This window comes from Chlorocebus sabaeus, chromosome 22, assembly GCF_047675955.1.
Source record: "Chlorocebus sabaeus isolate Y175 chromosome 22, mChlSab1.0.hap1, whole genome shotgun sequence".
Lineage (NCBI taxonomy): Eukaryota > Metazoa > Chordata > Mammalia > Primates > Cercopithecidae > Chlorocebus > Chlorocebus sabaeus.
This window is the reverse complement of record NC_132925.1, coordinates 51,050,942-51,065,816: the sequence shown is the minus strand read 5'-3', so window position 1 is coordinate 51,065,816 and position 14,875 is coordinate 51,050,942. Positions and strand designations below refer to the sequence as shown.

Here is a 14,875-nt window from a genome sequence, read left to right as displayed (position 1 = left end):
ACATGTGGACAGAAACAGTCCCAAAGAAGTTTTCTGTTCAGCAGTCATTTGATGAGTGGAAGATCCAGGAGGCAGCTGAAGGGAGCAAGGATTGGTCCCAAAGGGAAGTCTCTAGAGGCTGCATCAGAAGAAAGTGCGCACACCTTGCCCCCGTGATGCAACACAACTCTGGACCCCACACAGGGGAAGGGGTGGATAGGGTGGGTGTGTCACTGGCTGGGCATGCTGGAAGAGCCTCACAGTAGCCATCACAGGGCCGCAGGGAAATACATGGCCGCTGGTCACAGACGGCTCCTTCCACCGTGGATGGGAGGACACAGTCTCACAGTGGAGGGCTATTGACACCTGGGTGGTAGAAGGCACAGAGGTCCTCATACCGACAGTGGCCCCTTTTGGCAAAATGTCCACAGACTGGGCGGTGGGATTTGTCTTCCATAACCTAGGGGTTATCCTAGTGGGCAGGTATTCTTGATAAGACACTTGGAGGCTTGGAGGGTTTCTCTGTGCTTTGTGAAGGCTTCGCCTGGCGGGACCCCTGTGGCCTGGCCCTGGAAAAGGAGGTTCAGCATTGACTCCCCACCAACCACAACTATATGGGCTAGGCCTGGGGCCAAAGCCTCCTGGTCTTGGGCCTCTACCCTGAGGGGGAGGTGGGAGGCTCAGCAGCGGTGGAATCAGCGATCCCTTTGCTCCTGGAGGACCTCGGTGAGGAGCTGACTTAGGGTCATCAGGTTTTCGACTGACCATAGTGGGAGGCTCAGAAGGCGGGGTGGTCCGATAGGACTCCCATCCTCCTCATCTCCAGTCTCTTCCTACTTGGGCAGTGGGGGCTGCTGCTGTGGCGGGGGCTGCTGCTGATTCTGCTTCTTTCGTTTCGGCATTATGGCGGCAGCAAAGGTTGCAGGGGGATTTGGCCAGAGGAGCTCTTAATGAAGGAACTGGACCAAGCCTCCAGCAGGGCACAGTTTTGACTGCAATGACTTATGTCCAGTCCCATGTAAGCTGGGGCTGTGCTAATGCTCTCACTGGTCTGGACCCTTAGGCTGGCCATGGTGTTGCCCACACTACTTCTGGCTTTGGTTTATAATCTCATGCTCGGCCATTGCCCCCAGATGGTGCATACCCCGTCAGGGTTACTAGTTTGGGCACAGTGTACAGCTCCCCTTTCCACATACATAGAGCTGGCATTGAGCATGAGTCTCTATGTCCCAAGGTGATTTCTCTCTTGGCAGCTCTAGAAGTCCATTCTCGCAAACATCCCAATCGGTCAGACAGGCTTACTGTAGTGGAATCTCAAAGGAGAATGGGCTGAGATCTTGATTACTTTATGTCCAAGAGGTAATTTGACCTCAGTGCAAAACTGCCAACTTTTCCCCAGCCACTGGCTCTGAGTAGCTAGCAGGTCCCATTACAATCTCCATTTCCCACAGCCATGGGTGCCCCTCCACACTTGCTTTGTATTTACCTTGGAGGAACCAGTTAATGACTCTTCTCAAAATCACAATTTGCTCTACAGTGACTTTTTTAGTTCACCTAGACAAAGAAGTAACATACCACTTGTTTTACTTAAAACCAAACCCTCAAGTCTCTCTAATTGTATACCTGCAACACCAAATAAATGATTACCCATCATCACAGCACCCATCACTGTAAACAATTGAGGTTTGTTCCCTATGCCTTGACCACCACGTGCACACTTATCTTCCCAGAACTGTTCGGGCCTCCCGCCACAGGGAGTCACCTTAGCAGAGGAGGAAGGTCCCCCAGACTTCCCAGCACTGATGTTCTGCAGCGCCCCCTTGCGACAGCAGCGAGGCTGTAGACTTTGAGGGTGGGCCTCTCCCCCTGCCTTAGCAACCTGCACTGGCTGGCCCCTTTGCACTGAGTGAGCCCCCAAGGTCCTGAATCCAGTGTTTTGGAGGAGGAGGCTCAAGGAGATGTAAAGGGAATTCTGCCTTATGTGAAGTTTAGGTGCTAAAGCCTAAACCCAATTTACATTATAGTCAATTTGCCTGTGAAAATTCCTTAAATGGCCTTGAATTAATAGAATTTAGGCTCCTTGGGAATTCAAAAGCTAAAAATAACTTTTTCTTCTTTTCTACTTGCCTATGGTCTAGTTTCCCTGGGGCAGTGAAGACCAAGGTCTAGTCTGAATGGAGGCAACAAGGGGAAGGCTAAGGGGCTCATAATAGTCATATCTGAGCTGGGCGCGGTGGCTCACACCTGTAATCCCAGCAGTTTGGAAGGTCAAGGAGGGAGGCTCACTTGAGGCCAGGAGTTTCAGAACAGCCTGAATAACATAGCAAGACCCGTTTCTATGAAATATAAAAAAAATTAGCTGGGCATGGTGGTGAGCACTTGTAGTTCTAACTACTTGGGAGGCTGGTGTGGGAGGATCACTTGAGCCCAGGAGATTCAGCCTGCAATGAGCCATGATTGCACCACTACTGCACTCCAGCGTGTGCAACAGAGTGAGACTCTGTCTCAAACAAACAAACAAAAAAGGCCGGGCACGCTGACTCATGGCTATAATCCCAGCACTTTGGGAGGCTGAGGCAGGCGGATCACCTGAGTTTGGGAGCTCGAGACCAGCCTAACCAACACGGAGAAACCCCGTCTCTACTAAAATTGCAAAATTAGTCAGGCATGGTGGTGCATGCCTGTAATCCCAGCTGCACAGGAGGCTGAGGCAGGAGAATTGCTTGAACCTGGGAGGCAGAGATTGCTGTGAGCCAAGATCGCACCATTGCGACAAGAGCAAAACTCTGTCTCAAAAAAAAAAAAAAAAAAAAAACAAAAAAAAAAGCCAATCCCCCTCCACTCTCAATGTCTGATTTGCTGCAAGTTAAATGACCATATGATAATTCCAGCAAGTACCTGGTAATGTGGGACATAGTAGTCATGGTTGTGTTATGCCATTTCATCTCATAATAAGGCAGGTAGTATTCTTTCCTGCCTGCTATTTATAAATGTGGAAACTGAAGCTCAGAGAGAGCCTATATTTAGCTTTGAGTTGAGAATGGTCACATAGTGACCTCTTCCCAGTCCTGTTGGCTCATCAGATGCTCTGATCCCCAGGGGCAAACTCAGCTTAGACTCAGGCTGGGGCCCTCCCACCCAAGACATGGCAGAATGCCCTCCGTTTGAGATTCAGACCAAGGGCTCTTGGAGGCTGTCGGAGTGGGATAAGCGCCAATCAAGGGAGGAGAAAGAGGGACATGGTTCTGAGGGGCGACCAGGAGCTTTGTTCCTGTAGATATTTAACAGGTTCAAGATGAGGGTGAACAGCACAGGGAGGTTTTCAGGCAGAGGTAGTAGGAGGAGGCCAGGTGGGGAGGCTGGAAGCACAACCAGTTTCTTGGGGATTAGAGAGTGTGGCTGACGTGTACAGTGGTGGGGGATGCTCTGGACCAGAGAGCTGGGTTGGGGGGTGCTAACTTATGATAAGCCTCTAGTGTCATCATGAGGGGTGAGCTTGGTGAGGAGGGGAGGACACAGGAGACAGCATATCCACTAAAGCCCCACTCAGGTTGCCCAAAAAAGGGTGACTTTTGGGTCCTAAACATAGGTGGAGACCACCTGTCATCACAGACAGTAGGTGCTGATTGCGTGAAAATCATGCATGAATCCCTCGAAAACTTTGGGCTGAGCCCCTGGGTGGCCTTTCTCTCCGAAGCTTTCCCTGCATACTTTAACTCATGCGTTTTTCTCTCTTTGGGGCTAGCCAAGCAGGGAGCATATTGAAGCAATGTGTCCATCAGTGGCAAGTGACAGAAAATCCAGCTCAAACTGGTACAAAGAGAGTTTACTGACTCAGGGAACTGGCTTCAGGCCCAGCTCAAACAAGACTGGGACCCTGTCTTCCTCACATGCCTGTTTCTGACTCACTGTGGTGGCTACGTGTGGATTAAATACCCATTCCTGGAGAACCTCCTGGACTGAGGGGAACAGCTGGTTTCCTGAGGATGGGTGCTGGGCTGGCAATTCCACCAACCCCCACCATTCTAGGGTTCTGGATGATGGGAACCAAATGAAGTCTGCTCATCCCTGGCTGCAGAACATCTCCAAGGACAAAGGCAAGATGAGAAAGATTTCACCTAAGCTGATGATTTTGATCTCCCTACATCAGCCAGGTCTCCTCTCAAATGGGATACTTGCAGGTGGGAACGTGAAAGTCCAGCCGGTCTAAGGGAATCGTGCCAGCTCTTTCTGGCGTCAATCCCAGGCATGACTGTTTCCCAAGACTGCACAATTTTTTTTCCTGAAACATCAAATTCCTTATCAGTTCATAGCAGTCCAAATTCAGATTCTTGATGGGATTTCACTTTATGGAAGGATTCTATGAAAAACAGACAGCCTTGGGCTTTTCTTACAAATGTCTTTCCAATTGCACTGTTATCTCTATTTCCCATAATATTTGGTAGAATGTGTTGTATAAGTAGGTTCTTAATAAATGTTCATGTTTTTTGCATACTTTGCAGTCTATAAAGGGATTTTAATTATGTCCTTTCACTAATCTTTTTTTTGAGACAGGGTTTCTCTCTGTCACCCAGGCTGGAGTGCAATGGCATGATCACAGCTCACTGCAGCCTTGACCTCCTGGGCTCAAGGGATCCTTCCACCTCGGCCTCCTGAGTATAGCTGGGACTACAGGCCTGTGCCACCATGCCCGGTTAATTTTTGTATTTTTTGGTAGAGACGGGGTATCCCCGTGCTGTCCAGGCTGGCCTCAGACTCCTAGGCTCAAGCAATCCTCCTGCTTCTGCCTCCCCCCAAAGTGTTGGGATTACAGGTGTGAGCCACTGCCTCCGGTCTCTTTCGCTAGTCTTGAGAGAGAACTAATTAGTCCTGAGAGATGACCAGTCAGTGATTAATACATCCATTTTCTACTCTGGGCAACTGAGGTTCAGAGAGGTGAACTGACTTGCCCAAGATCACACAGGCTGGGTGGCAGGTCTGGGATTCACACTCAGGACTGCCTCACTCTCAAGCTGTGCTGTGTGTGCTTCATCAGGTTGCCTCCACAGAGCAGATGGAACAGAATTTTTCCATGTGGGGTAGGGTTGTCAGATAAAATACAAGATACCTAGTTAAATTTGAATTTCAGATACCAAAAAAAAAATTTTGGTATAAGTATATCTCAAATACGCTTACTGCATGGGACACACTTATACTAAAAAAAGGTATTGCTTACTGAAATTCAAACATAACTGAGTATCTTGCATTTTTACTTGCTAAACCTAGTAACCCTAATTTAGAGGAGAAACCATAATTTAATGGTCACTGAAGCCCCTAGAATGACAGAGGTTTCACACAGGGAGTTAGTGGCAAATCCAGGATTGGACTCAGTCTTCTTGTTCCCCAGTCCTGACCCTCTCGGGGTAGTTGTGAAGCCCTCTGAAGTCCCTGGAGCAGGGCGTGGTGGTAAGAACAGCTGCTTTCTCTCTGCGGAGGCTGTCCGCCTGGCCCATCCCCTCCCCAGCTGTCCCACTGGGCAAAACCAAGAAGTGAATCCCTGCATGGAGGAGAGGAGAAGAGCGAGGTCATAGCAATTTAGAGAAGATGGTGTTGATTGAGATTTCCAGACAGGGAGCACGGGCTGCTCAGGAAGCGGCTAATTAAGCAGGAGACTCCAATTAAGAAGCAATTTGGGTGTTTGCAGCAAGCCCCAGCAGCCACCCAAGTGTAGCAGAGAAAACCACAGGCTCGGGTTCTTGCTCCCCACATTAGCTGACTGTGAGATATCAGGCCAGCTATTGAGCCTCCCTGGACATCTGGTTTTTTTGACTATGAAATGAGGGGTCATGCTGCTTAATACTGAAGGACCCTGCTGACTTCAAAGTGGGCGATTCCAGGGAGTGGGCGGATTCTTTCCCTCCAATGCCGGAATATTTTCCACTGCGTTCTAGTGTCTTTATCACCCTCTTTGCATTCTACTGAAGGCCAATTATTCTCTCAGTTGTAGTGGATTTGAATTATAGTCTATAAACTCAGATATGCACCTTTCTTTAGCTTTTATATCCTACCTTAATTTCTCTTTCCAGATCCTATTCCTGTAGGGTGGCAACTCAATATTTCCCCTCTTCCCATTTCTGGGATGCACCTACACTCTCGAGGGATTAAATGCAGTGCTAAGTCATGGGTGGGAGGGGTCAGTAGCCTCCACTGAGGTATCCTCGGTACCATCCGGGCCTCAGGAGTGGTCTTTGCTGGCTGCCATGAAGATCACATTTTCATCTGCCGAGGATGCAGCCTGGCGTGGTGGCTCATTCCAGCACTTTGGGAGGCTGAGGTGGGCAGATCACCTGAGGTCAGGAGTTCAAGTCCAGCCTGGCCAACATGGCAAAACTCCATCTCTACTAAAAATACAAAAATTAACAGGGAATGGTGGCAAGCCCCTGTAGTCCCAGCTACTCAGGAGGCTGAAGCGGGAGAATCGCTTAAACCCAGGAGGTGGAGGTTGCAGTGAGCCACTGCACTCCAGCCTGGGAAACAGAGCAAGATTCTGTCTCAAAACAAACAAACGAACAAACTTCTTATTTTTATCCGTGAGTGCAAATATCAGCCTGCAGCCAGCCAGGAAAACACAAAGTTCTCTCATGGAATTTAATACAGGGAATTGGTTGCTCTGGTGGGGGAGGCAGTGGCAGTGAGGTTAGAGGGATTAGTTCAGCAGGAGGCTACTCCCATTCCTAGGAACAAAGATAAGGTTATAGGTGTGACTCAGGAGTTGGGGCACCCAGTAGGAGCTAGAGCCATGGGGAGTGCCTTTCTGGTAGGAGATGGGACCACCGAAATTCCCACGGGGACAAGGAAGTGCTGAAGCCACAGAGGAGAAGGCCTGGAGATGTCAAAGGGCACCCAGGGGAGAAATGCCCTAGCTTATCCTCTCTTCCCACTCTCAAGGGTTCTAGCACCAGTGGCCACTGACTGAATGAGAAGCCAGAGGACAAGGGCAGGGCAGAAATGGACCCGAGTGCCTGTGGGCAGTTGACCAGCATGCTATGTATGGCTTTTATAAGTAACAAGGGTCAGTGTTTACTTATAAACCTGGGCTACACTTAGTTTTGTTGGTTAAGATACACATTTCTCCATTTCCTTGGAGGCATCCGGGAACTTACTTCTCTTAATTGCAAAGTACTCTACTTGTTGGCTTAACTATTTCCTTATCCTTTGACATTTGGGTCCATTCCAGTTTTGTTGCTTCTGCAAACAAAATAGATAGGAAGACCTTTTATATACAATTATTTAAGCTTTCTCTTACATTCTTTCTTTCAGCTCAATTCTCTGAGGATGAGTCCTTACATGTCATCCATTAAAACTTTTTTTTTTTTCCCTGAGAGAAATAACTTCAGTGTAGTGGAAACGGTTCTGCATTTAGAGTCATACTTGCTATGTGAGAATGCCTGGAAGCTTTATTTTTCTTAGCTTCAAAAAGAGCATCACTCCTGCCCTATCTTTCCAGCAGCATTTGAGGAGATGGGCCTCATAACTGATGCCAATATGATGCAAACCTGGGTGATGAGAGGCTGGTTACATCGAAGATTATAAGGACAATGAATATTGTAAAATGGGGACCAATGGACATGTCCTCTGGTGCTGGGAAGGGGCCCAGAGCCCACTAAAGCTTCATGAACCCCATCACCCAATAACCTGAAGAGAACCATGTCTAGGCTTAACCTTGGCTGAATTTGAGTCTCAATGATTTTCCTGCAGCCTACAGACTGCTTGACCATACAGTGTGTATTTAAATAATGACAGCATACGCTAACACAGATGAAAGACCGAAATGTAAGAGCTAAAACTATAAAACCCTTAGAAGAAAACACAGGGGAAGATCTTCATGACATTGGGTTTGGCAATAATTTCTTGGATAGGATACCAAAAGGACAGACAGCGAAAGCAATAATAGACAAATGGAATTATATCAAACTTAAACACTTCTGCACCTCAAAAGAAGCAACAGAGTGAAAAGGTGACCTACAGAATAGGAGAAAATATTTACAAATCATATATATGACAAGAGGCCAAAAACCAGAATATATAAAGAACTCCTACAACTTAACAACAATACAATAAAAAATGGATAAGGGACTTGAATAAACATTTCTCCGAAGAAGATATACAAATACCAACAAGCACACAAAAAGGTGCTCAGCATCACTAACCAGTAGGGAAGTGCAAATCAAAACCACAATGAAGGCTGGGCGTGGTGGCTCATGCCTATAATCCCAATACTTTGGGAGGCTGAGGTGGGCAGATCGCCTAAGGTCAGGAGTTTGAGATCAGCCGGGCCAACATGGTCAAACCCTGTCTCCACCAAAAAGTACAAAAATTAGCCGGGAATGGTGGCGCATGCCTGTAATCCCAGCTACTGGGGAGGCTGAGGTGGGAGAATTGCTTGAACCCAGAAGGCGGAGGTTGCAGTGAGCCGGGATGGAGACACTGCACTGCACTCCAGCCTGGGTGACAGAGCGAGACCCTGTCTCAAAAATATGTTTATAATAATAGCAAATTTTTAAAAACCCACAGTGAAACGTCACTTCTATTAGGAAGTGAAATGTCACACCTATTAGGATAGCCACTATTAAAAAAAAAAAAGAAAATAACAGCTTTTGGCAAGGATGTGAAGAAATCAGAACCCTTGTTCTGATGTGGGAGTGTAAAATGGTGTAATCACTGTGGAAAACAGTATGATGGTTCCTCAAAAAATTAAACATAGAATTGCCATATGATCCAGCAATCCCACTTCTGGGTACATGTCCAAAAGAAGTGAAAGCAGAGACCCAAATGGATATTTGCACACACATGTTCATAACAGCATTATTCACAATAGCCAAGAGGTGGAAAGAACTTAAACGTCTATTGACAGATGAATGAATAAAGAAAATGTACTCTGTTCATATGATGGAATATTACTTAACCTTAAAAAGGAAAGGAATTCTGAGCCATGCTACGACATGGATGAACCTTGAGGACATTATACTAAGTGAATAAACCAGTCACAAAAGGAAAGATACTGCGTGATTCTACTTACATGAGGTACCCAGGGCAGTCAATTTCATAGACAGAAAGGGGGAATAGGGGGTTCCAGGGGCAAAGGGGGAGGGGAAAAAGAGAGTTAGTGTATAAGGAGAAGAGAATTTCAGTTTTGCAAGATGAAAAAGTTCCAGAGGGCCGGGTGTGCTGGCTCAAGCCTGTAATCTTAACACTTTGGGAGGCTGAGGCAGGTAGATCACCTGAGGTCAGAAGTTCAAGACCATCCTGACCAACATGGTGAAACCCTTCTCTACTAAAAATACAAAAATTAGCTGGATATGGTGGTGGGTGCCTGTAATCCCAGCTACTCAGGAGGCTGAGCCTGGAGAATCACTTGAATTTGGGAGGTGGAGGTTGCAGTAAGCCAAGTTTATGCCATTAAACTCCAACCTGGGCAACAGAGTGAGACTCTGTCTCAAAAAAAAAAAAGTTCTAGAGACCTATTGCACAATGATATTTAACACTACTGAACTGTATACTTACCTATGGTTAATATGGTAAAGTTCATTTTTGTTGTTGTTGTTGTTGTTGTTGTTGACAGAGTCTCGCTCTGTCGCCCAGGCTGGAGTGCAGTGGCAGGATATCGGCTCACTGCAAGCTCCGCCTCCCGGGTTCATGCCATTCTCCTGCCTCAGCCTCCCAAGTAGCTGGGACTACAGGCGCCCGCCACCATGCCCGGCTAATTTTTTGTATTTTTAGTAGAGATAGGGTTTCACTGTGTTAGCCAGGATGATCTCGATCTCCTGACCTCGTGATCCGCCCGCCTCAGCCCCCTAAAGTGCTGGGATTACAGGCGTGAGCCACCGCGCCTGGCGAGTTTCCTTCTTTTTTTGCCCAGGCTGGAGTGCACTGGTGCGATCTTGGCTCACTGTCTCCTGGTTCAAGCAATTCTCCTGCCTCAGCCTCCCCAGCAGCTGGGATTACAGGTGCCCGCCACCATGCCTTGCTAATTTTGTATTTTTAGTAGAGATGAGGTTTCACCATGTTGGCCAGGCTGGTGTTGAACTCCTGACCTCAGGTGATTGGCCAACCTCGGCCTCCCAAAGTGCTGGGATTACACGCATGAGTCATTGTGCCTGGGGTTTTTTTTTTTTTGAGAGGAGTCTCAGTCTTGTCCCCCAGGCTTGAGTGCAATGGCTCAATCTCGCCTCACTGCAACCTCCGCCTCCCAGGTTCAAACGATTCTCCTGCTTCTGCCGTGCAAGTAGCTGGGATGAAGGCTCCTGCCACCACGCCTGGCTAATTTTAGAGTTTTGCCATATTGGCCAGGCTGGTCTCGAACTCTTAACCTCAGGTGATCCACCAGCCTCGGCCTCCCAAAGTGCTGGGATTATAGACGTGAACCACCGCGCCCAGCCTGGCTGGTTTTTACTACAGTTAAAACTCAGACACTGGTGGCCAAATCTTGTTAAATTTTCTAATGCTTCCCTTACCCTCCTATGTTGCCAAATTCATTCCTACTTGTCACTGAAGCTGCAATGTCCAGTCCATGGATGGCTTATTTCACACAGCTTTTGGTGTAGGTTCCATCAGCTGGGAAAGAGTAACATGAAGGACATTTCTTTCTTTTATTTTTTTTTTGAGATGGAGTCTCACTCTGTCACCCAGGCTGGAGCGCAGTGGCACAGTCTCAGTCCACTGCAACCTCCACCTCTTGGGTTTAAATGATTTTCCTTCCTCAGCCTCCCCAGTAGCTGGGATTACAGGTGTCTGCCACCATGCCTGACTAATTTTTGTATTTTTAGTAAAGATGGGGTTTCAGCATGTTGCTCAGGCTGGTCACGAACTCCTGACTTCAAGTGGTCCGCCTGCCTCGGGCTCCCAAAGTGCTGGGATTACAGGTGTGCACCACTGCGCCTGGCCAAAGCCCATTTCTTGAGGTTTCAGCACAGGGGTTTGTTTTCTTCATGCAACTGCAGGTGGGCAGCTGTGGGTCAGCTTTTCCTGTCTTAGAATGTTGCTTTCCTTAGTGTCTGCAGACTTTTGCTTAGGCCTTTTTGGGCAAAATTGTGTGCAGTTGAGGCTGGGAACATGGGGGTGTCCCCTAGGCAAGTCTCAGTGCCGGCCTGAACAAAGCTGGGGTGCCATCAGCAAGGGGCAGGGAGAAGGGATGTCGGGCAGACCACTGCCGGGTCTGCCTCTGGGGACCAGAGGCACCTCAGAGAAATAAGAGAAGAAGAAAGTCATCACGTTTCGGTCCCTCACTAGTGGGAAACAACTATTTTTGATTATAGAAATGGATTTGCAAGGTTCAGCCACATTTGCCCAAGACAGCTTGTTACTCTTTTTAGACCAGGCTGGAGGGAGATGGGAGTTAATTCACTTGTAAACATTTATTGAGGATTAACTATTCTTAAACCCAAAGTCTTTTTTTTTTTCCTTTCTCTTTTTTTTTTTTGAGATAGAGTCTCACTTTGTCGCCCAGGCTGGAGTGCAGTGGCACGATCTCAGCTCGCTGCAACCTCCACCTCCCGGGTTCAAGCGATTCTCCTGCCTTAGCCTCCTGAGTAGCTGGGATTATAAACATGTGCCATCACGCCTGTCTAATTTTTAAATTTTTAATAGAGATGGGGTTTCATCACGTTGGCCAGGCTGGTCTCGAATTCCCAACCTCAAGCGATCCACCCTCCTCAGCCTCCCAAAGTGCTGGGATTATAGGCATGAGCCACTGCACCTGGCCATCTTTAAGGTCTTGAGCTAGGTCTGGATCCATAGGCAGGTTGGATCTGGATCCTGGGCTCTGAAAGGTCACACTTAGTGGTGGAGACAGACATAAGAACAAATAATGAAGATGAAGCCCATGCAGGCTGTGTTCAACAGGCACGAGTGTTTAGTGGATGCAGATTGGTGCCAGGCACTGTGCTGGGTACATGCAGTGAACAGAGGTGTCACCTCTGCCCCCTTCGAGCTTTCAACCTAGTGGAGGAAGTGAGCTAACAGGTGAGTAAACAAATATGCCTGTGTATGGGTGGGTAATGGTACAAAGTTTGGTGAATGTTCTGAAGGGCATGAACAGGATGCAGCAATGGAGAACACCAGGCATGGAGGGGTCCTGCTTACATTTGGTGGCAGGGAAGACCTCTCCAGTCACGTAGCACAGTTATTGGCATGCAGTCCCCACCCTTCAGCATTCACTGTTGGTGGCTTCTGACTGCATGTCCCTGTGACTCAGCCTGTGGGCTTCCTCTGGCTTCAGAGGCATGCTTGGCCAGTGTGAGGCAAATCAGAATTGTGGGGGTTTAACACCCCTGGCAGTAGCCCTCAGCCAATGATGGACAGGAGTTAAGAGGATGAATATTCCAGTCACTGGAGCCCTGCGTGCCCACAGCTGTCCTCTGCTTGTTGACATCCCTTGTACTGGCTCCCTTCTGTCCCTTTCTCACCCCCTCACACTTGCTCACCAGTACTTCTGGAATCACCTTCCAAATCAACTCTTTGCATCAAATCTGGGTCTCAGGGCCTCATTGTTGGGGAGCTCACAGTAAGACAGAGGTGGCATTTACCCCAAGGCCTGAAGGATAAGAAGGAGCCGGTTAGCTACGGTGTTGCAGGGACAGCTGTGGTGGCTGGAAGAGCATATGTGAAGACCCCATTTGAATCTACCATTTCCCAGAAACTGAGAAAGCTATTAAAACCTCCCCCAAAAAGTTCCAGAGCCACATAGTTTTGTGGAGAATTCTTTCTAACTTCAAAGAACAAAAAATGCAGATGTTATTTAAGCTTTTCCAGAACATTAAATGATTTAGTTTATTTTTATAAATCCAATATTAACACTGATACCAAAATTCTACCAACATAGGATACAAATTAAAGGTAGAGACCTATCTCATACATATTGCCAAAATCCAAAATAAAATACTGGCAAATGGAATTCAGTAGTTCTTTAAATGGCCTCATGGAGTTCACCCTAAGAATACGAGGAGAGCTCACTAGATGACATCTATTACTATAATATGTCATATTAAATAATCAAAGGGAGAAAACTATTATCTCAACAGATTAAAAAAATTTATTTGACAAAATCTAACACCCTTTCCTTGATTAAATCAAGTCCTTAGTAGAATCAGAATAGACACATATTTCCTTGACATGAAGAAATATATGTGTATCAATACACACTTATAAACATATGCATATATCTTTTTGTCTTTTTTTTGTGGAGTGCAGGAGTTCGCTGTGTTGCCTGGGCAGGTCTTGAACTTCTGGGCTTAAGCGCCCTTCACACCTCTGCCTCCATAAGTGCTTGGATTACAAGTGTGAACCACTGTGGCTGGCAAACATATTTACATTTATCTCAACCTGTGGGACTAGAAAGGTCTGTATGTGAATGAATTCCCACTCTGAGGAGTGTGTGTCCACAAGTCATAAACTGCGGGCTCTAGGGTGCTCATTATCTTAAATAGCTACATGTCATCTTTTCACAAATGTCCTCTGGTATGGAAAGAGTAGTGATTAAAGATGAATTTCAGGATAGGTTATCTGAGATATGCTCCAGAATAGGGGCCAGAGGTGGGAGTGGAAGAAGATACAGATTAAACAGGTTTGCTGCGAGTTCATCATTATTATTTTTTTTTTAGATTTTTTTTTGTTTGTTTTATTGACACAGAGTCTCACTCTGTCACCAGGCTGGAGTGTAATGGCGTCATCTCGGCTCACTGCAAGCTCCCCCTCCCAGGTTCAAGTGATTCTCCTGCCTCAGCCTCCCAAGTAGCTGGGATTACAGGTGCATACCACCACGCCCAGCCAATGTTTTGTATTTTTAATAGAGATGGGGCCTCACCATGTTGGCCAAGCTGGTCTCGAACTCCTGACCTCAAATGATCCACCTGCCTTGGCCTCCCAAAGTGCTGGGATTACAGATGTGAGCTGAGAGCCCCACCAAGAATTAAAAATGCACATATCCTTTGACCTGGCGCCTCTGCTCGTGCCTGGCCCTGTGGAAACATGTGCAGTATATTCAGGTACCTCGGGGATCTGCTGGCTCATTGTAAGAGCAAAGAAACTGGAAATACGGTAAATACACACCCACGGAAGACACAATCATACAACAGAGTACAGCACAGCCGTTAGAAAGAAGGAGGCGGATTAGCAGTGTGGATGTGGAAAGATCTGCCAAGATGTGTTTGAGGTGAAAAAATGGCAAGGTCCAAAATAGTGGGCAGAGTGATTTTCTTTTTATAGGTAAAAAATGCTGGCATGCCAATGCCTTCAGCAAGGAAACAAAGCAGCATCGTTTCTGGGGAGAGCGACTGTGATGGAAAAGGTTTTAGTTTTCATTTTATAATCCTTTGGTATGGTTTGAATTTTGCAAACATGGGCATTCATTAACTTTATTTTAAAAATACCACTGGGATTATCTGTGTGGCAGCATTACAGACCATTTTCGTCTTTATGCTTTTCTGTATTAAAAAAGAAAACCTTTTAAAATATCCTGCAGTCCAGAAAAATGTGTGTTGGTTCTCGGTGTGCATGTGATGAGGTACGGCTGTCGTCCCAGAGGACTCGAATTAGAGCTCATGCCCTCCTCTCTGGGCCTCAGTTTCCCCTCCTCAGGAGAAGGCAGCAGGATGAGGTGCAGGTGTGAGTGCAGCGGGTGTTGCTGGCTCTGAGGTCCAGAGGCTGACTCCTCAGTGAGTGTTGGGCAGCTGCCCCTCCTCCTGCTCATCTTGTCCTGGGGCTGGAGGTGAAGGGTGAGAAAGCTGGAGTGGGGAGTAGGGTTGATTCCTCTGAAACAGTAAAATGCAAGGTCTCAGAGGATGCCTGTGGGTGTAGAAGCAGCTGGGGGAATCTAAGGTCTAAGCCAGGGCTGCAGGGGCCTCTCCGAAGGTTGGTGCAC

At 47.2% G+C, this 14,875-nt stretch overlaps 1 pseudogene; it reads right to left on the bottom strand.

The window, feature by feature from the left end:
- Nucleotides 1-322: 322 nt before the first annotated feature.
- LOC103228039 (proline-rich protein 3 pseudogene) lies at nucleotides 323-1,061 on the bottom strand (annotated as a pseudogene).
- Nucleotides 1,062-14,875: the final 13,814 nt, after the last annotated feature.